The following is a 21,576-nucleotide window of genomic DNA, read 5'->3' as shown; positions in this document are numbered from 1 at the left end:
GAAGCACCTCAGAAACACTGTTTTGTTTTCTTTAGTAGATGTAAATTGGGATAACCCCATTTATGTCCATAAACAAGAGTTATGGCTGTTTGGGATCTTGTCTTATACATTCTTGGTGTATCTCTACTTCAAACACCCATTCAGGAGAGATTTATTGGGTAGAGACCCAATATAACAAGTCCTTCACATATTAACTAAATCCAAAGATATTTGAGGGAGAGGAAAGAAACAGCTGAAGACAAAACTGCCATTACAACTTCAAAAGGAAGCAAAAAACTCAACTGCAATCTTCGAGAGCAACTGAGGTCAACAGATGCAAAAACTGATGGGCTTAATGTAAAGCTTGCCCTGAGATCTTTCTTCTCCCTATTACAGAAACTAATCATACCAACTCTTGTCCTTTCAGCCATTTGAAAGAATACAGCATGTCTACTAGAACCAGACGTTAGTTTTAGTTTTATGTTATGAGTGATTGAGCAGTGAAATAGATCTTTTATTATTCTACTGTTTTTTTTTGTTGTTGTTGTTCTATGCTTCTACATGAGGTCTCCTTATGGACACCCTGTTGTAAAATGCAAAGTAATTTATGGTTTATTCCTCTAATATGTTTCATACTAAAGTTGAGAATTCTGTTGCAGTAGATAACATTTAATCTAAGAAAGGGAGCAGCCTAGAAATAAAAATGAAAAAAAAAAAAAAATAGCAGGGGGAAATTCACAACAGCTGCAGAGGAAAGACATGGTAAAGATTCTGAGTAGTCTTGGATTGACTGTCCAAGGGACTTTATAAAAATGTTGCTTATGACTTTGGACTTCAGCACTGGCACCCCATAATGTCTATTTCATTTATCCAGTAGTAAAAAAAACCCTCACAAAACTATTCCAAAGCAAAAACCATGCAAGAATCCTCACAATTCACAAATCTATAGATTAAACTAGTGCTATTAACAGTACCACTTTATCTGAAATGTCTGTAAATACATCTACTGTGCATACATACAACTGCAACTGTAATTGTTTCTAGATTCCTAGTGATTCCCAGTATTATTAGTTTGCTTCCAACATTCTTTATTTAAGCTCTGACTAAAATATGTGAGACTTCCTTGGATCAAGAAAGATCAAGAAAGATTGTTAATGGCAGGCTGGAGATCAAAAGGGAAAATTTATTATAAGGATAAACAAATACACTTCTCACCTGTATCATCTGAACCCACCCAGATTGTAAGAAGCTTGTGTTAGAATTTATGTTAGGAAGAGTTACTATTTGCTACATCTACTAATTGGTTTCATTTTTGCAGATAAACCTTTAAAAAGAATTTAAAAGTGTCTCTTATAATCTAAGTATATAATATACCTTTCCTTGCCTATTGCCTGGCATAATTGGCATCTTAATGCATTACCAGGCTATAACAAACTAATCCGTCACATTATGTAAGTATATACTGGGGTTCATCCTTCTACTGTAAAATATGCATATATTTAATCTTAAACCTAGTCTTAAATCCTTTAAGTAAATATTTACATGTACTTCTGTATTTATTTAAAGACCTGAATATTAATCTTAAAGATAGAAATCTGTTTATGGAAAACTGAATAATTCAGTTACTGACAGATACTTTCCCATAGGGTTTCATTGGAGATTACCATTGACTTCAGTGGGTGTGTATCAAGCCATTAAAAAGCTGCATGAAAATTAGATACTTGAGTCACATAAATCTGAATTTAATTGAATTTGAATTTCTTTGAAGAAAACTTTTCTGTTTGAAACCGTGTGATTTGGAACATATATATATAGCAACAGATTTTGTATCATTAAAAATTGTTTGTATTGGAATTTTGTGATCTGTATGATTAAACACTTAATAATGAGGCCACAGTTTAATCCCTTTGTCTAATGAATAATTTGTCAGATAGTTACAAAAGCTGCCTTCTGCCTTTATACATTATTGATTCTTACCGAATTCTCAGTGATCAACTCCACACACTGAAGAGAAAAATGTCTCTCCTGTTCCCTGTTTTTTCTTTTTCTTTTTTTTCTTTTTTTTTTAATCAAGGTCAGTTGTTACTGTGTGTATTTCTTCATAGTGAAGAAACAAACATGAACTACAGAGTGACCAATCCAACACAGTCTTGAAAATGGGTTCTCCAGGCCACCTGCAGTTTTAACTCTATTGATATAATGGATTGTGATAGTATTTCTGCTATTGTTAAAGCAAAAGCTAGCTCTAATGTATCAAAAAGCAACTCAGTGGAATGTCTCACCCATTTATGAATGACTGGCTGAGATGTCCTTTTTGGTAGTCATTGATTTATGGATCAAGCTGTCACTTTTAAGCTGTGGTGATATGCCTATAATGACTTCCAACAAGCACATTCCTGAATGATCTTTGCTCTAATTATAGACATGTAGCTGAAGGCAAAAAAACAAATGAAATAATCACAGGGCACTATCAAACAAGGGTGGAGAAAGAGAAATAACCATTTACTATGAAGATAATCTACTGCATAAACTCCATAGAATATTGTCTTGGTCTTGGGTCCAATCAATGGACCTGTAAGTTTAAAATGGAAAAACTATTCTGAAAACTGAGAAAAATATCTAGTTTTCAAGCTATTTGAGATGTCTCTCATGTAAGGATTATCCTGTGTCTGGTCCAATGGTAACTTAATTTCATCAGGATATTCCAAGGGCAATAACATCTTCTTAGTTCACTTTACATTGTCTTATTTTCTGTGTTTTTTTCTCCATTTCAACTTGTTTTAACATTTGCTTTCAATATTTCAACCCATATTTTCTGTTTTCCAAATGACTTTTTTTTTTCCCATAAGTCCTCAATTCAGTTAATTTTCCCTGCCAGCAAATACCTGCTTATTATCTCACATAACACAGAGGTCTCAGAAAGCTTGCCTGTTATGGAGAATTACCTGCATCATGGTTTACATCATTTTCATCTCTACTGACCACCCCAGCATCCACACAAGCATTTTGCTCCAGCTGTGCAAAGTATATATTGTCCTTTCTTCCTCACCAGCCAGCAGTCTGGAAGAGCCAAATGGCCTAATCATTTGCAAATTAGTATCACATAATATCCTTGCAGATTGTTCTCATCATCTCTGTGATTTGCATGTATTTTCTTGATAAGACTCATTAGACTTCTACAGTCCAGGATGCAGAGTCCAGTTTCCCAGGCTTAATGGAGTCAATAGATATCTAGTAAACATAGTCAGTAGAGCATAGGATGCCACACCTCTTTTCCTGAAACTAACATCAAAAATACATTGGAGGTAATACACTATAAAAATACCTCTGCCTCTCCATTGACTTTACAGGGAGCTCACTCACCCACTCAGCTACAGACATTTATGCTGCAGATTTCTAAATTATGTGACGTATCCCCCCCTTACTGACCACATCCTTGTTTCCATCAGCGGTCAGCAATGAGAAGAGTTAATATCACAAAGTAAATAAGAAATGACAAAAATTTCTAATAAAAATCTTAGGCTGTGAAATTATCGTCTTAAGAAAGTGGTGGAAAACTATTCATAACATCAGAGGCTAAACAGTGTAAAAATATGTTTCTGTGATTAAAAACATTTACCATTGTGAAAGCCTCACATGAAGCAGTTTCTTGCTACTGTCTAAATACAAATTACTAAAGTAGTTAAAACCCACTAATCTTTTATAAATAAGTATGTTCCAAGTTTCTATTCCATATCTTCACATCACCATAGGGTAGTTATGCTGACTTAACAACTGTAGTGAAATGGGGAAACAAAATAATAGAAACTGAAACTACATCACCAAAGCCTGACTTTATATTTTTCTACTCATTTGAGAGGAAAGCTTTTATTTAATTGGAAATAATTACCTTTAATTGTCAAACACAAAGAGTATTTTCTATTGCTAATTTGCCTCTAGGCAGTTGAACGTGAACACTGTTAGGATGAGTCCTCTGTCTTTTGAGCATCTTGAGTGAAATTTTATTATTTATTTTATTTATTTTATTTTATTTTATTTTATTTTATTTTATTTTTTTATAAACGTGTAGTGATTTATCTGTTTGAAAACCCTTCAGATTCCTCAGGCCTGTTCCCCACTTTAGATCCTAAAGGCAAAAAAAAAAAAGGTATTAAGTCAGGCAGAGAGATAAATGAAGAAACCTGCCTTTAGTTTTAAAACACACTCGAAAAAAGAAAAAAAAAAGAAAAAAAAGAAAAAGAAAAAGAAAAAGAAAAAGAAAAAGAAAAAGAAAAAGAAAAAGAAAAAGAAAAAGAAAAAGAAAAAGAAAGAAAAAGAAAGAAAAAGAAAAAGAAAAAGAAAAAAATAAAAATAATAAAAGAAAAAAAAAAGAAAAAAAAGAGAGAGAGAGAGAAAATGTTTACCTCCCCAGATTGAAAGAAAACATGAGTATGTATTTTACTTCATATCTTTCCTTGGAAGCATTTATTCTCATACCCCAAAGACTACTAATAGTTATGGTCATTCCAGAACAATGAAAATAATTAAGCAATATGCAGAAGTAGTACGTTCCTATTCATAGTAGTACTGAGACAATAATCACTCCAATATCATAGAATCACAGAATCATTAAGGATGGAAAAGACCTCCAAGATCATCTGGTCCAACCATCCCCCTACCACCAATGTCACCCACTAAACCATGTCCCCAAGCACCACGTCCAACCTTTCCTTGAACACCCCCAGGGATGGTGATTCCACCACTGCCCTGGGCAACCCATTCTGCCTGACTGCTCTTTCTGGGAAGAAATTTCTCCTAACTTCCAACATGAAACAGTAGTCCAGTAATGTCCCAGCAGTACTTATTCCCAAAAGTCTTTTAGTTCAAGCTTGAATTAGAGGAAGCTGGTGCACTACATTTTCATTTGTGTAATTAAACAAGTACCCATCTACTTGAGATTAACAAACTGTGATTGAAGTTTTTTGCTTTGGGGCTCAAAATCATGTAACATTATTTCAGCAATGGATTTGATACACTATTCTAGCACTCAGACAAATAAACAAACAAAAATCAACTAACAATATCGTCTGGTTTTGTGGCAATGAAGCCATAGTATTTTAGCTTGAAATTTAACAGTCAAATTACAATGGAGGTAAAGGACATTTATGTGCAGATAAAATAAACAAGTAGTGAGCTGTCATCTAGAAATGATCCTCCTCAGAGAAGAAAAAAATGTGTAGGTTAAGAGATCAGTAGAACACCTTTTAGACATTACTACTGTCTTCTTTGAAATGTTTGTAGCAGTGGAGCAGCTGAGATGTCTCAGAAACACAAGAAACTGTTGCAGAGACAAGAAGGTGAAATGCAAAATAAAGTTAACAGAGGAGAAGCAATTACTGAAACTACTGTGAAAAACACGATAAAGCTCAATGCTCACCCAAAAGAAATTATTCTCAATGTTTTTGGCCTCACATTAGGCTTCCTCTTTGTATGTAAGAATCTTTCCTTACATAGATTCATGGAGATCACAGCAGGTAATAGAAGAAGAAAACCCTAGGAGCTAATTTTATGTTACAGCAATTAAAGGATTAATCACATTCACTCAATGACTGTGTGGTCATGCATTCCCATGCAACATTGGCACTTCCTTAGGAAATGGTATTGTTGCTATCTTCTCCCCCTTTCTGAGAGCTCGTCTTTGCTACTTGGCGTTTCATTAATTAATAGTGGATGGGCTAAAAAGCACAGTGGTGTCTCTAACAAAGACAAGGTGGTCCAAAGTACAGACTGAAGTACTCACATTGTAGAGAAGATGGGTCTATTTTCATTTGTTCTGTGGGCCAAGGCACACAAACTCATATCCCTTGAGCTAGTTCCTGAACTCAGAGCACAACTGTGGCATGCTCAAAAGCAGTATAGTATGGCACCATGCCTGAGTGGAGCCCTCAAGAGCTGAAAGACAGAGTATAAATAATTTGTAATAACGTCTGTAGTATTTTAGCTGTACAAAATGTGTAAAAGAGCATTCACGAAAATAAGGATCAGGACCAATGTATCTTACTAGATACGTGTACAATGCTACTAATCTTCTCCAATACAAAGAGAGAGATTTTTAATGACACCTATTGTGTTTCATTTCTTTCGATTTAAATAATAACCAGGAGACTCCCAGCAAAATGCTCAAACACCCTAATGCACCATTAGGAATACAATTAAATCACAGCAGCGTAAAACATCTCATCAAAAGCTCAGCCAACCTACAAAATTACTTTTCTATCCTTTCATTCCCTAGAAAGCTTCAACTCAGTTCCTGTCCATCTAATTTGCTTAGCCATCTTTGAGAGTCCCTGAGCAACTGTAATGGAGCCATGGAGGATTGACAGCATTGACAGAAACTCAATTCAGTCTGGCAAAAGTATTTGTCATGCAGATACATAAAGATTCACAGAGCTATAAGGCTTTTTTAGGCAAGTCAGATAAGGGGGCAAGAACAGTCTTTGCAGCTGTGTAAGTGCTCTTGTACTTTGACTTACTTTGGATAAAGCAAAGTCCTGCCCATCACATATAATTTGCTATGTCCCTCCCAACCCCTTTCTCAAGAACACCAGGCAAACAATGCTACCTGTGAATCATATATATCAGAGATTACTTCCCTCCCAGATAACCAGGGAAGAAAAAAAACAGAACCATGAGTCACAGCTTTTCTTCCAGTATGCGTCTGAGATCTTTCGCTGCTGGTCCAAGGCAAAGTCCATAGAGCATTTGCTCCACGGTAGCAAAGATGCAAGGCCACTTCTTCACCATGACTTTTACACAGGCAGTGGACAAGTTTCAGCCAACAGACCTCTCCGGAGTACTCTGGCTGCTAACGCAGCTTCACTCTTGCCCCACTGACACAATCTCAGACCAATCTATAAATAACCAAAAGAATCACTCAGTGCTGAAATAAACACCAGGGGCCAGATTGTATTGGTGTAACTAGGACAAGGAATGTATTTGTGCTGATGGTGTTTGTCTTACAATCGGATTGCTGCAATGGGCAGATGTCTGTAACACACTGACCTAGAGTACCAAGGAGAAACAGAAGTCAGCCACTGTGTGATCTGTGCTTACAATTGATAAATGACAAAACCAAATATGTGTTCTTTAGCACCCAACAAAGTTAATTCCTTAGCACCCACTTTCTGAGAAAACCACAAGCAACATTTGTCGTGGTTTATTTCATTTCTTACATTGAGTTTCATCTACTCTGAAGACCATGTGCTAAACCATTGCCTTGATCTTCAACACTTTGGCCAGATGCGTACTCAGCCTCCCCAGTACTGTTGCATCATCATTTTGATAAAGATCCAGAAAAAGAGTGGCTGACTTCCCTGCCAAGAAGCACCCCTGAATAAAATTAAAAAAAAGAAATGCTTCACATTCCCTCTGTTCAAACAATGCCTGCAGCCTCAGAGTGGGTGACATTACTGAGAACAATGCCATCTATTCAAATTTGTAAAGCAAGTATTTGATAGACATGCTTCCTCCAACACAACAACTTCACTGAATGAGCTGTTAGCTTATCTAGCTTCTACACTTTGAAGTATACAGCTTGAAAAAGTCAAGCACATACCAGCAGTCCCAGACTCGCGTTTATTAGCTTGAGAAATGTTTTAAATTTCACACAGAAAAGAACCAAAAATGTGACAGCTTATTTTATTTACACAACTTTTGATGACTGAAAGAAGTGACAGCATGCATTAATTTACCATGCAGTTACGAGGAGATCTGCAGAGAGCTATGAATTTCTAAGAAACATCTCTCTTAGTCCACATTACATAATCTTATTCTTAGTCGTATTCACAGTTGACATCCCACAACACTTAGTCCTATGGAAGATGTCACTTAACATGGATATATCATGTGCATTTGTCTAAAAGACGAGTGCATGCTGATCAGTGGTAACTCACTATATTTAGGTCTGCAGCTGATGCTGATGGCACTAGAAATTATTTTATCATGTGAATCAGTTATTCAAAGGATGCTGGCTATGACAGACTTCTGTTTGGACAGGACAATTCAAAAAAAAAAAAAAAGTAAATAAATACTTTACTGAAAAAAAAAATGTTTTAAGCTACCCAGAAGCTACTATCTCAATGGGAAAAAGAGGGAAGGAACCAAAAGAGCAGGCCTTAGCTGAACCAGTCCAATCTTGCTTTGGGAAGGAAGACGCTTTTTTTGATAACAGCTAAGAAAATATCCTTGCTGTAATTTGTAACTAAACTCACAAAATCTAAATTATGTCAAATGAGAGTTGTTTTGTGCAAATTTCAAATAGTTTGTAATGCTTGCTACTTTTTTAACTTCATGGAGCTGGATTTTTTTTTTTTTTTAATAAAGCTGTACTATAACTCCTTACATTTTTTATATATATATTTTTTTTTAAGTTGGGATTGCCAACACCACAAAAGTATTTATACAGAAAGGGAGAGATGACATCTTCTAAGAACATCAGGAGCATTAAAAAAGATTTACAAACATAACAAATGAGTTTACAAACTATGCACCAAATGTTGCTGTTGGACCTGTAGCAATTCCAGGCCAATTTCCATTAAGTGAGTGCAGCAACTCCACAATGAATATAAAGATATAAAAATACGTCTTATCCTGTTTAATATTTATTAAAGCAGTTCTCAAGAATTTCTTCAAAGATCTCCTAATCTCTAATAAGCTATGCAATAGTAATTTAAAGTATTTTGGAACATTTAATCCTAAATAGTTATGACTATATTGTGATATAGATACTATTTGCATGCACCATTTAACAATAGTCTCCTATTTAATATGAGGTGATAATATTTTGAGCTGATTTTGAGTGTTCATTTATTGTGCTTGGGAAAAAGGTGGGAATATCTGTTTTGTTAACTAAGATAGTGGAGCCAACATTCTTATTTTGTAATGAAAATACAGATCTATCTGTGATTTCAGATTCCTGTATCTATGTCCAGTCAGCCTCAAGTCAGTGGATGAGATGCTTTAGAAATGGCCTGTATCATTTCCTGCAAGGACATATATTTTCAAATATTTTTATTTTTCCATGCAGAATTTGCTAATATACTACATATTCTTTGTGATTATTTCAGAGTATTCTGATTTTTCCTTATTATATATCATATGAGAATTGTATGTGTCCTCAACCTCCAGCTGCCTAGTATTAGCCCAGTAATGAATGTGCATTACTGAGTCAATTAAAAATCTACTGAGGTCTGTTGTAAAGTTTGCATTGATAACAACTGGTTTTCTGCAAATAAAAATCTTCTACAGAACAAGAGGAAAATCAGTGCCAGCATAGAATATTAATATAAATATTAATTAAGAATATTTTTAATATTAAAAACATTTTTTTAAGACTATGACAAGAGCTAAACATCATAGCAATGCCAATTTCGAGGAGGAACACAGGCAATATCTACACTTGGATAAACCTTAAAAACACCCCATGAATTGCTTATGTAGTTTCACTAAATAGATGGAAAAAAAAATGGCTTCAAGCACCTATACAAGACAGATCATTAAAATCTAAACAGCTATAATATCTGTATTCAAAGACTACAAATGCGATAGTTTTGAATATCTGTGTTATTTTTCTCCAGTACATTACAGAGAGCTTTCAGCATGCCTGCAGGTATGTAAGTAATCATTACTTACACAGAGAAGGTCAAGAACCATCTAAACTACAGGGGTTCATACAATCCAAACATTTTAACTATTCAACTGCTGCTGATGTCATTATGAAGCATCTTATCAAGTGAGTCAGTTGAGCAGGAAATCAAGAATTCTTCAACTTAAACAATCCCTCAGCAAGGGCTGACCTGCACAGAAGTCCTGTTTAATGAACTTGTAAACTGCGCTATAAAGTTAAAGGAAAATCTGACTGCTCGTTTTCCTTGTTTATATCTTCTTTAGGAAACATCTGCTAGCCATTCTGCTTTTTTTTTTTTTTTCTTTTCCTTTTCCTATTGCTATTAGTTATGGGATTGAAGGTTTAGGCAATATTTTAGTCTTTAAAAACTGGCATTTCTGGGTTTACTTGAGGTCACCTAAGCAATGAAGAAACCAACTGTTCGTTGGAATGTAAACGTGGGAAATGATTTTTCCCCAGGGGGTAGAGTTGTGAACTGGTTATACGGATGGAACAGAAGGGTGCTTTTTTGAATGTTTTGCCCCTCTTGCAACTCTGCCACCAGATGTACACAATTCTGAGCTATCAGGATGACTGAAAATGCAGTTTGAAAGACTGACGTAAGCCTGACTGCAACAACACTGACATTTTATTAACAAGTGTTATATTTGTGAGTTGTGTAGCCCCAACTACATTCCGGAATTTGAAAGGTCACTGCAGACACCAAATAAGGCTTCAAACTTTTAAGACCTGCTGTGAAGGACAGCTGGCAGGGCATGCAGAACTCTGCCACAGGGTGATAAAAGAATGAAGTGAATATTTTAGCAGTGAGCTGTCACTAATTAACACAAAATTTATTTACTTGAAAGATAAATATATTTGGAAATGGTAAATGCTCCAGAAAGAATGTTTGGCCATCAATTGTGCAAGTGTTATTTAAGTAGGAAACACACAAGACGTGCCTTGGCTAGGATCTGAAGCATCAAGCCTGAGTATCTCCAGACTCTGAGACGTGAAGTTGTTGAATCGGTTGATGATTTCACACTGACTGCAGAAAATCTGCTGGTTACAGCGCAATGACCTCTGATTTATACCCTTTTAAAATGAGAGCAGAGTGGGGTTTTCTGAGTGTAACAGCTAACACTCACACTTCCCTGAAACTCTGCAGCCCTGTGGCACTGACCTGCAGGTGCAGTGAAATGTCAACACTTCAAAACAGAAATACTGGAGAATTTTAATCCAGTGGACAACAAATATGAGAGATTAGTAAAGGTGTTTCTCCTACATTTGGCTCTAATTATTGGGCATGACAGCAGTGCTGGTACTGCTTTGCCCTTCAATCACAGGCAGAGATGCTCACGCTCTTAAGAGAGGTGTAAAAATAAATGAATTCTTTCTTCTTCAAGAATATTTCATATTTGTTCTTTGCTCATTGAGAGTTTTAGTATACCTGAAATTCTCATTTCTGCCTTTTTCTCCTTTATGAATGTGAAATAAAGCAGGACTGGAGATTTTTCTGCTAATACAGAATAATCTTACAATGTTCCTGCTAACTCAAATGACAAGTGAAAAAAGGTCACTGAAAAGATGAAGGCCATGGAAAGACCTGTACAGATATACTGGGAACCAGGGGGACCATACAAATATGAATAATTAGTTATTATAATTTGAAAGTGCTTCTTTGGGAATAACCTTTAAGAGCTTCAAACGTGATCCTAGGGATTTCCTCTTGAAAGAGGTTCAAGATGGCCATGTTTCCCTAACATTAAGCCAAAAATGTCTCCTTCAGCATTAAATATAGTTGAACCCTGTGGTAACATAAGGAGAACTAACTGTGGATTCCTACTAGGAAGACTACATCACATGCCAGCAAATTGCAAGTGTGTGCGTGGACACCAAGAACACCATGTATGGCCACAATGGCAAATCATGTTCTGCCAAACTCCAGCACACAGGAGTTGTGTTCATGTGCAGTGGCCACATCTCAGCAAAAATACCTTTGAGAACTGCCATCCCAGGATACAGACACACAACACTGAACCTACTCAAGCTACTCAGTAAGATGTTAAATTGCAGGACAAGTGGACCACACAGTAAGAAACTGTCTGCAGATGTACATCATTCACACTTGTAAATTACCAAAGCCTTGCAGGCAATGGAAGACAATCATTTTAAACAGACTTGATAGGCAGCCTAGCCAGTCTTCAGAGGAACTGGAAAGCACATACACAGGAACTCCAGGAAGGAATCTGAGCCAGTGAAAGAGACATGGTGCTTATCAAGGTGCTGACTGAATGGATTCTACTGTGTTAACTGAGAATCTATCTGCTTTTGCCAGATGTTAAATAATTAGCCTCATCTCAGCATGACATAATTTATTCTTAATGTCTTTTTTTTTTTTCTTCAGACTCTTGTTTCAGTTTAAACAATTAACTGAAAGCCAAGAAATAGATGTGAGCCTTTCCATATGTCATCACGCTTTGTTCCCAAGTGAGAACGTATATGAGAACTACATGTTAGAAAATCCACCAGTAAGATTGCCTTGGTTCTTTGGACCACTATCTTCAACTGAAATCCATTCAGTGCAAAAAGACTGCAAATGGAGGTGAACCTGAAACACTGCAGCAGTACCTCAGATCATTTACAATTCTGGGATTATTCAGTCTACAGTACCATTTAGTGAAGCTTTGGATGTTTAGAAGCCATTCATCAGAGAAAAAACACTGGCACATGTCAGTGCTCAAGAGCTGCCCCTCCGCTGGAAGCCGAGCAAATAAGAATATCAAAAAATTCAATGTTATCCTGAGACACCCTGTAACAAAGAGAGTCAGCAGTCACAAAATCTAGACAATGGATCACTTTTTGAGTCTCTGAAATAATACACACAGGGAAGTTGAATGGAAACATGAGATTGTCCTTTTGTCTGCTTTTCCTTTACATATCTTAAATTCTAAACACATTCTATACAATATAATAAAATCTCAGATGCACTAACGCATAGTCTATAGGACTGAAAAGAGAAGCAAAGAAGTGGGCAGTCTCAGAATGATTTTCTTTGTAATTGCCTACTGCAGTTGGAATGAAACTTTCTACTTAAATTATGCTTTAGTGCTGTTTGGTTGTTGTTTTCATTTATTTATTTATTTATTTATTTATTTATTTATTATTATTTCAAAAGTGCAGAGACACTGCCAAAATGAAACATTCAGACTGCAGTCAGTGTTCAATGACTGAAGATGATGTGCTTTCATGTAGTACAGTATCTCATTAAATCATGGTCTAATCAAGCCATAAATGAAACATGTCAAGGCACTGGCCAGCTAAACTGTCTCATTATCCGATCTCCACGTTCAGAAAAAACTCTACAAAGACCAACATTAAAAGTGGGAATATTTTTGTTTCATAGAGAGTATCATGGTGAATAATGCATAGTTATGGTAGCAGGTTACTTCAATGTCCTCAGGAAGGGTTTGAAGTTTAATTCTGCACAATGCATTGTACTTCAGAGAATTTTCAACTTATATTAGTTTAACAGAAATTGAAAATAGCAATGAATCCACATCTGAACTAAAAGGTAGAATCCATCCTACCTATTGATCTGTGATCTGTAGAACCAGTGCTTGATTCCAGCAGTCATCAACCTCTGACTCTCAACTTGCAGATAATATGTCAAGTCTGCCTCTGTGAAGGTCTTATTCTGTCCTATATTTCATAGTACATTCTGAACAAAGATGTTGACACTACTGAATGTAGGAAATCCATTATCAGTAAGTCCACAATTCTTTGCAGCTTCCTTTCATACCTTCTGAAACCTGCTCTTCTTCTTTGTTACCTCTTAGTAGAGCCAAGGCTAGAAGAGGAGACATGAAGCACAGAGAAATCTTTCTATCATGGCTTTTCTTCAGAAGTGAGAAGGAAGATATTAACAGTGTTGGCATGACTGAGGTGAAACATGTATAAACTCATCCCATATTTCCCCGTAAATTAACCTCATTAGAAATCTACAGCATCTTGTGTCTCCTGGCTACTGTCTCTTAATAAAGAGCTCCTACTAACATCTTCTGCAATCATTATATCATCTTTATATCATAATTATATCATAGGATGGCAACCAATTCTTATGTACATAGTAGGAAAAATCTGACAGACAGCATCTTACACAGGAGAGGTTGAGGAAAAGAGACTGAAAATTCTTGTAAATATCATCACGGGATCTTTCAATGTCCAGACGAAGTAGACATGACCTCCATCATTAGCATGTCTTCCAAACAGCACAAAGAACACTGATAATAAATGCTGAAAACAAATGCTATTAAGTATAAGGGAAAAGTATAAAACACTGACCATTTTGGAGAGCTGCAGGACCAAAATGACTTTTTTATAATGTTGGACAGTTTTCTCAAAAGAAAGGTTTAAGTTTCATAAGCAGACAGCTTAACTTCCAGCATTACAGAAGTCATTGGGAATTTTGCCATTGACTTAATGGATCATGTTTTTTTTTAAGTGACTGAAAGGGAGGAAAGCGTGTAATGTAGTTAGCATTTGGAGGAAAATAAAGGAGTGTTGAATTTGCTGGAAGATGTCCTGGAAGGGTAAGGTTGCAAACATGAAGCATATGTGTAATTTGAAGCAAAGAGACTCCTCACATGCATAAAGCTAAGCACATTAACAAGTTGTCATAGAATTAGGGTCTTGAATGTTCTCTGTGAGGTCATATGCCTATGTCTGCTTGCAGCACACCCCTATCACCATGTCTGTCATTTCTAGATTTCATTAAGAGACAGCTATTACATTAATCTTGGTAAGAATAATGCACCATAACTAAATATTATTTTTTTTCTCCCAACTTTCTGAGATCTTGAAAGACTTTCTCTTGATTAGATTAAGTTTTTCCTTTTGGAAATGAGACTCTTTACAATGAGGGAGAGAGGCTTACATAACCTTTATGTTATGCTCACAAATTCATCTTATATCATGATTGGTGGCCAAAAATTGTAAAATTTATCTATCAGAAATACAACTTAACTTTTTTGGTTTTCTCATATAATTATGTTGTACAGTACTTGGGTATATTTTTAAACCAATTGAACCTTTCTTCCCCCAGAATTACTAAGTTTCAAAACTAGTATTCCTAGACTTCAACAAAATTTAATCATTCTGTAGGGTCTTTCCAAAATAGATTACAGATCATATTTAGGGAAAAAAAAATCCTCTTACTAAACTGTAACAGTGAAGGTTGCCCAGTCAGTGTTTGTTCCAAAATATGAAAGTAAAAGAAACAGAATAAAAATGCGAAACAGGCAATATATTGTATTTTTCTATTTCTAGAACTAGTTTCCTTGTTTAAAAAAGGAAAGTCACAAAATGACAGTCTCCCCAACTTCCTAGAGCAATGAGTGATATTTATCTCTGTATTAAGCCAATATTAATAATATGCTTAATTACTGGGAAATGTTGGAGTCATTCAAAAACAAAATGCTGCTGTTGCAGGCACTGAAGCATATCCTATCCCTGACTTTAAGTACAAGAACTGTACTCAAGCATGTGCCTCATGTCCATGGGCTTAGCTGCATGCCTGGGACCTAAGTTTCAGTAAGTATTACCCATATACCAGTTGTAGGCAATGCTTTAGCCCTGATGCTACTGTGAATTGGAGCAGCTGCAAGTGGAAAGCATGCGCAGGAAGCAGTGTACAAATAAATAAATAAATAAATAAATAAATAAATCCCCTCATTTAAGGAAATAATACGCCCGTCTGAATGTCCAATATCATATCAGCCACTACGTATATCAGGCAATGTTTTACTGCTTTTTTATCACAGTTGTACTCTTTATCATGTTTGCATACCATCTCTTCCCGACAATGTAGTTCTCCTGAAGTTTATTCCCTTGCTCTATCTTTGTTGTCTTGCTGTGTAAGTATAATAAATGCATAATACGACTGGTATTTCAGCCAGCGAAACCAGCAATCATTCTCTCTTGCTGGCATTTCACCTTTGACTAACCACCTTGCAATCCTGCCGGATGAAGTGCTCCAGCAATCCCAGGCTGTGGTCAGGGCTGCAGGCAAGCAGGTGACAGTTCTGAGACATGTCACTGGTGACATCACCAGGGACTGTGCTTGCTGGTGGCTACTGCTGAACATTACTTGTTTCAGCAATGCTACAGATTGGACTAAGATGCCAGTGAGTGTCACTGAGAGTTTAAAAATGTGTTTCAAACATCCTCATCTCATCACTTTTTTCAACTTTTGCAAATGGAGCTAAAACTTCACTTCTGTCTGTTTCTTTCCCCAAGCTGAGTTATGTCATGGATCAAGTGACATGGGAGTGATCATATGGCTATTTAAATCCCATTCAGATGATCTGAAGAGTGTCTTTATGTAAAGGGAAAAAAAAAAAAAAAAAGATCAAAGTAAAATATTCTGCAAGATTGTTCTGAAACAATTCTGTTTATCTCTGCGTTGTTGGAATGTTATTTTCAGAAAAAGGCTGAATCTGCAAAGCTACCTCAAGTGCTAGTGCTGTTAGCTCCCATGATGTTATCAGGAGTCTTGTGATACTTGCAGTCCTGCTCAAAGCCTCATTACGGCATGGAAAATTGCAGAGAACATCCTATTCTCAGATTAAACAAACCAAACTCGGGCTTCAGGGTTGGGAAGAAAACTCACGACACGTAGGTCCTAAAGCTCAAAAAGCTGTATTTGTAACTGTGGGAGGGAGAAGGAGGAGGCATCTTAGAGACTTATACGTGTCATTGGTAATGCTGGCATGCACCCTGGGTCTGTGGATCTAGTACACATGATGGCCCCATTACAAAGACACCGGCCATCATCAGAACTCAGATCCAAACAAATCTCTAACTTCAAATGCCTCCAAGGCTGGGTTAGGCCCTGTGAGGACAGCAGGTGGCCAGAAGTAGTGTGAGATTGCCTGTCACCAGAACAAGCAAGACAAAGCCCAGAAGAGCTGGCAGGCATGAAAAAGCTAAGTAATTGCTCACTTCCCCAAGTGATGGGCAAGATGTGAGAGGGAAAAAGAGTCATGGTGTTGCATCACTCACCGTTTATCCGAGAAGTAGGATGGGCGTCTTGCCAGGACCTTTCACTCTATTTCTTTCACGCTGTATGTGCTGAAAAGAAAAAGGAGAAATCCAGCCCCCAAGTTTCGATTGTTAATAAGTTATCACAGAGTCACTAGTGAAAGGCATGCCTAAAAACATCAACATTGGCATCCACTACTTTGTTTTGCAAAGGGCTTCATCTGTCACTCCCCCCCCCCCATCCCCCAAAGTATCTATCCGCACACACACACACACACACTTCTGGCATTTTTTGTTCCTGTCTTTGTTTCCATACATAATATAAGAATGCATCCAGCTTCAGTTTCAACACATTTTCTTACAGGGTGCAGATACAGACTTATTTTCCAAAATGCCCTTCACTTGCATTCTAGCTAAAAACACCAGCAAAGAGAGTTTCAGAAAACGAGAGAAAAACTACCTCTATCCCACAGCAACTGTGGTAGGGAGAATTTTTCAGCCCTTAGAGGTCCCTAGAGAACTTTGAGCACATTTACTAGTATCAAAGCAGGGCAATAGTTTTTCAATGACATCACCTTCCCACTCCCTGTAACTGAGAACTCACCGTTCCCTAAACTAGAGCGAGGCAGGAGGTTTGAGTGCCAAAGGTCTTACACCATAGTTTCACCTACAAGAATTAGGATTTTCAGGCAATCAGTAGCTAACATGCTGCATTTGATATAATTTACTAGTGGCAAAGTTCTTTGCTGTCTACACATCAATAATCAAGAGTTACCCATGTCAGGCTGTAAGGTTTATTTTAAGACAGCCCTAAGAGGCTTGAATCCAGTATTAAAATGATACGTGTTCTTAAAAAATACATGAGATTCTTAATATCCAAACTTAGGGCTCAATTATATTCACAGATGTATTCTGGGAGTGAATCAGTGCATGTACAGGGAAAGTTGCCCACAGCGGAATGAATGTTCAGGGTACGCAGCAGCAAAACCTTCTGAAAAATGAACCTTTAGGCTGCAATGATACTCTCAGAGTCTGACACGTTACACTGAAGACAAAGGCAATCTCAGGCAAATACAAATCCTTTCCACTGATATAGCCTGGAACACTGTAAATGCAGTTTACAGCCAACGTTTGTTCTGTTTTAGGAAAAAAAAAAAAAGAAAAAAAAAAAAAGAAACGTATACAAACAACTGTTCTTTTCCATCCTAAAACAATGGAATAACTCATGATAGCTCCTTTACGGTGGTGAAATTCTGACAGTGATCTCAACAGCTGCTTAGACACCAACCACAGCATTTACAACTGGTTCATTACAGACACCCAAACCCTTGCAACACATTTTGCTTTCATGGCCCAAACAGTATAATCAGTGACTATATCCAGGACTGCACAATAACGTCTCTGTTTATCAGAGAACAGAGCATAGCAGCTTATCCTCAGATTCATTGTGATCAACTTAAACATATCAACTTGCATTTTCTGTTTTGTTTTGTTTTTAACTAAAAAAGAAACAACAACACCAACAATAACAAAAGGTATTTTGCATTTATAAAAATGCAAAAGGAAGAAAACTGCAGATTAAACCTGGCTAGCCCCTGGTAATGTCCTTGTTCTGCACCATGACTATAACAATTTGATTTTGAAAGTGGGAGGATGAAAAGTATGTCCAAATTGACACACTTCAGATCAGCGTAATGCCTTTGCTTTTCTGAGTAGCTGCTCTTCACAGGTACTCTCATTCATTTTGACTCATCTGGATTTGGTTGAAGAACAGAGGCATAAGAGATGCAGGCTGTCTAGCACTATCCATCACACCGCTCTCAGGAAGAACTAGCATAAATGATCCTGCAGGAAGGATATTAATCATAGTAAACAGAGTTAAACAAAAACAGAACCCAGGGAGACTAGGCTTTTGTTTACTTGAAAGAACTAGAGATTTCTGTTGCATAGTGCTGTGCTGCTTATCTGTGCACACCAAATTAATTCACAAGTTTCACCATTTCTCTTTCTCATGGGGGAAAATGAGGCACAAAAAAGTACAGGTTAATTTTTCCCTTGGCCCTTAATTTTGAGGACCTGATATATGACACTTGATTTTTAGGGCAAAAGACAGGGCTGAAAACCCAAAAGGAGGTTTATGCCTCCCTCTGTTTCTTATTCATGGGCTCAGCACTCAGCCACACAGAGTGAGTCACGGACTGGGATTCATATACAGAGCTGACTGGTCATCCATCCAGAGCCCCCGCCTGCCAGACACCGCTCCCAGATACTAACATTTTGAACTTGGTTGGGGGGGAAAAAAAAGTAATAATAGTACTATAATAGTACTGAAACTGAACACTGGATTGTTTTTTTTTTTTTTTCCTAGCCACTATAACTGCAGAAAGGGTGCCCAGGGATTGAATGACTGAATTCTAGTCTGTTTTGTAAAAGCCCAGACAAATTCCTGCTCTGCTGAACCAGAGGCGTGAGCAGATCACCTCTGCCCACCGGTTCAGCCCGCACAAGCCCTGGACAATCAAAATCACCGCAGGTTTAATGTTTTGGAAGAGCACTGAAACGCATCTTTAAAAGACAGCGCAGTGGAGAAAACACCAGTGGATATCTTCTAGGTGACAAAAGGAATGAACTTCCAGAGATTTTTTCAAATCTTATTCCTGTAAATAAGAAACAGCTGACTATGATCCTGCAAATTCCAGTTGAGAAAGCCCTGCTGATATTAATGCATTGTGCTGTGTCCAGAATCCCTTGATAGAATTACAGCATTACTGTATGCAGCTGGGTGGATGTTATCATGTTGCACCAAAAAAATCAGAGATTGTACTATCAGGAATAAATGAAGCCGAGATCCAGCACTAATGCACTTTAACACAACGCTGGCGTCTCCAAATTTAGTACAGTGTGTTTTTTCAGCTCTAACTTTCTAACAACATGGACAAATAAAGCCATGCATACACTGGCAAACTACTCTGTGGCAAGAGAAGTTTGCTGATGACAGTCTTGTTATTGTAACAGGAAGTGACTCAGCCTTGGCAACAAGAGATCAGATATTTTATTCAGAAGCATTAGGTCATTTTTTTCCCCTAACCAACCAACAGTTTCACAAGGCAACTGGTTTTGTTTGAAAATAAATAATCTATCTTGAAAGTGATTTGCTGAGGGAGAGAAGTTAAACATTTATGGTCAGGAATAATCACTCAGTTTAATTCAAGGCATCTGGAAACCTCTTGTCCTTTTAACTCTCTTCCATGTGCTGCCTGCACAAAATTCCACCCCCTCAGGCAGGAATTCTCCCACATGGTTGAGTAAAGTATCACCAGCTACATTATTTTCATGAGAGTGAGGATGAGTGAGGAGATTTGTGCCCGGACCAGTAACTTTCCATGACAATTATTCATGACTGATGTCATCATTACAGCTAAAGTAAAACTACTTCACACAGGCATTACAGATGAAGCAAATACGTGCCTTGTTATAACAGCATATTACATGATCTTGCATCAGTTATTTATAAATGGCTCATGATGTTATGTTGCTTCTCCTAAAATCAGTATAAAATAAAAATTCTCTTAATATTTGGCATTTATCCTTCCCAGGACAGTTTCTTTCATTCCCAGTTCCTACACTGTTACATATTGTGTGTTATTTTTTGCATTATATATAAGTTCACACGACTGTGTGGAGACAAAATAAATAGTTTTCCTTTCAATGCTGCACTGGTATTATTCATTTTTGCTTCAAGTAGCTTTTATCGTAGTTCCCAACTGTGTAGAAGAAATTAATTGTTCAAACCAATTGAAAATTCTCCCCATAATGATAAGGAGTAAACACGCCAGCAGCTGCAGTGCTCCTAGAACAGGATTTTGTCATCTTCCTAATATTTTCCTGATTCGTTGTCAGTTTTGTATTTTTAAAATACCAAGGAAGCATAATACTCCACAGCACAATGACTCAAATGTCCCATAAAAATACATAAATAACATATAAATAACAAAGCCAGCATTTTATCTTGGGCATGGAGCAGGCAAAAATAAGTTCATGGGGGTATCTTAAAACCTCTATAGTAACAGTGTTTATCTGTTGCCTCCATACTGTGCCCGGAGCCTAATTTTAGGTATTAAAAATAAAACTCCAGACAATTTCCCCACATCAGGCTCTGCAAGAACACAATAAGGCCTCAAGCATTTTTCTTTGACATCAAAACACATTATTTTTGGTAAATATGTGAAAAATTAAACTTATTTGAAAGGCCACTGCAGTGAATACGAATTTACAATTCAGTGTTAAATGAAATATATCCTGAGAAACCTCAGCACCCTACATTATTTTGCTGTTATCTTCCTTGTGACAGAAGCAGTATTTTATAATTCCAGCCCACTAAAACAGCAGATTTCATAATTTTGCTGCTAAAACGACGTGGTTTTCTGTGCTCTGTCAAATAGCATTTTTATCTTCTAGCAGGAAAATATAGCTATCTTGTTCCACCATCTGCCAAAAACTACTTAACGCAGGGTAGTGCTCCTGTGATTTCAAATTGCAGCAGCTTAAGTAACTCCAGTATTATACTTATTAAATATACTGACAATCAGACCCTAACATTTTTAAAGTAGTATGGCATGCTATTTAAGAAAGGTATTTCTACTATACTGTTCCGGGGTTTAACTGCTAACACAGTCTCCATTTCAGTTAGCTGTCCTTGCTGAACATCATCATATATTAGATGATTTTAACTAGATAGTCATCTTGAAGTGCTGGACAAAGGTTCGCTATCCATTCAGGGCCGTACACTAAATTTGAGAAAACATGTTTCTTTGTCCAACTGGATGGCCACTGAATACAATATGAGCACAATTTCAGCTTTCCTGCAAAACTTCCTATTCTGTATCTAGTCTTATGGTACAGCACACTACTGC

General features: G+C 36.9%; 2 long non-coding RNA genes across 4 annotated transcripts in view; both read right to left on the bottom strand.

Moving 5' to 3' along the window:
• The window catches only part of LOC118260899 (uncharacterized), a 101,613-nt gene extending 84,413 nt beyond the window's left edge, over positions 1-17,200 (bottom strand). For 2 of the 3 annotated variants that reach the window (XR_004782324.2, XR_007707932.1), the window contains exons 1-2: positions 17,124-17,200; positions 16,685-16,753 (exon numbers count right to left, since the gene is read on the bottom strand). This is a non-coding gene — a long non-coding RNA (uncharacterized LOC118260899). Of the gene's footprint in view, positions 1-11,866; positions 12,435-13,212; positions 13,473-16,684; positions 16,754-17,123 lie in introns of those variants that run through there. The other variant, XR_004782325.2, reaches the window with a different exon arrangement.
• On the bottom strand, positions 4,024-6,862 carry LOC118260901 (uncharacterized). The gene is made up of 3 exons (XR_004782326.1): positions 6,646-6,862; positions 5,759-5,910; positions 4,024-4,105 (listed from the first exon to the last, which is right to left on the bottom strand). It is a non-coding gene; the product is annotated as an uncharacterized LOC118260901 (long non-coding RNA).
• Positions 17,201-21,576: the final 4,376 nt, after the last annotated feature.

The sequence above is a fragment of the Cygnus atratus genome, chromosome 2 (assembly GCF_013377495.2).
Source record: "Cygnus atratus isolate AKBS03 ecotype Queensland, Australia chromosome 2, CAtr_DNAZoo_HiC_assembly, whole genome shotgun sequence".
NCBI lineage: Eukaryota > Metazoa > Chordata > Aves > Anseriformes > Anatidae > Cygnus > Cygnus atratus.
Note: the sequence above shows the minus strand (reverse complement) of the source record. Positions and strands in the feature narration are given on the sequence as shown.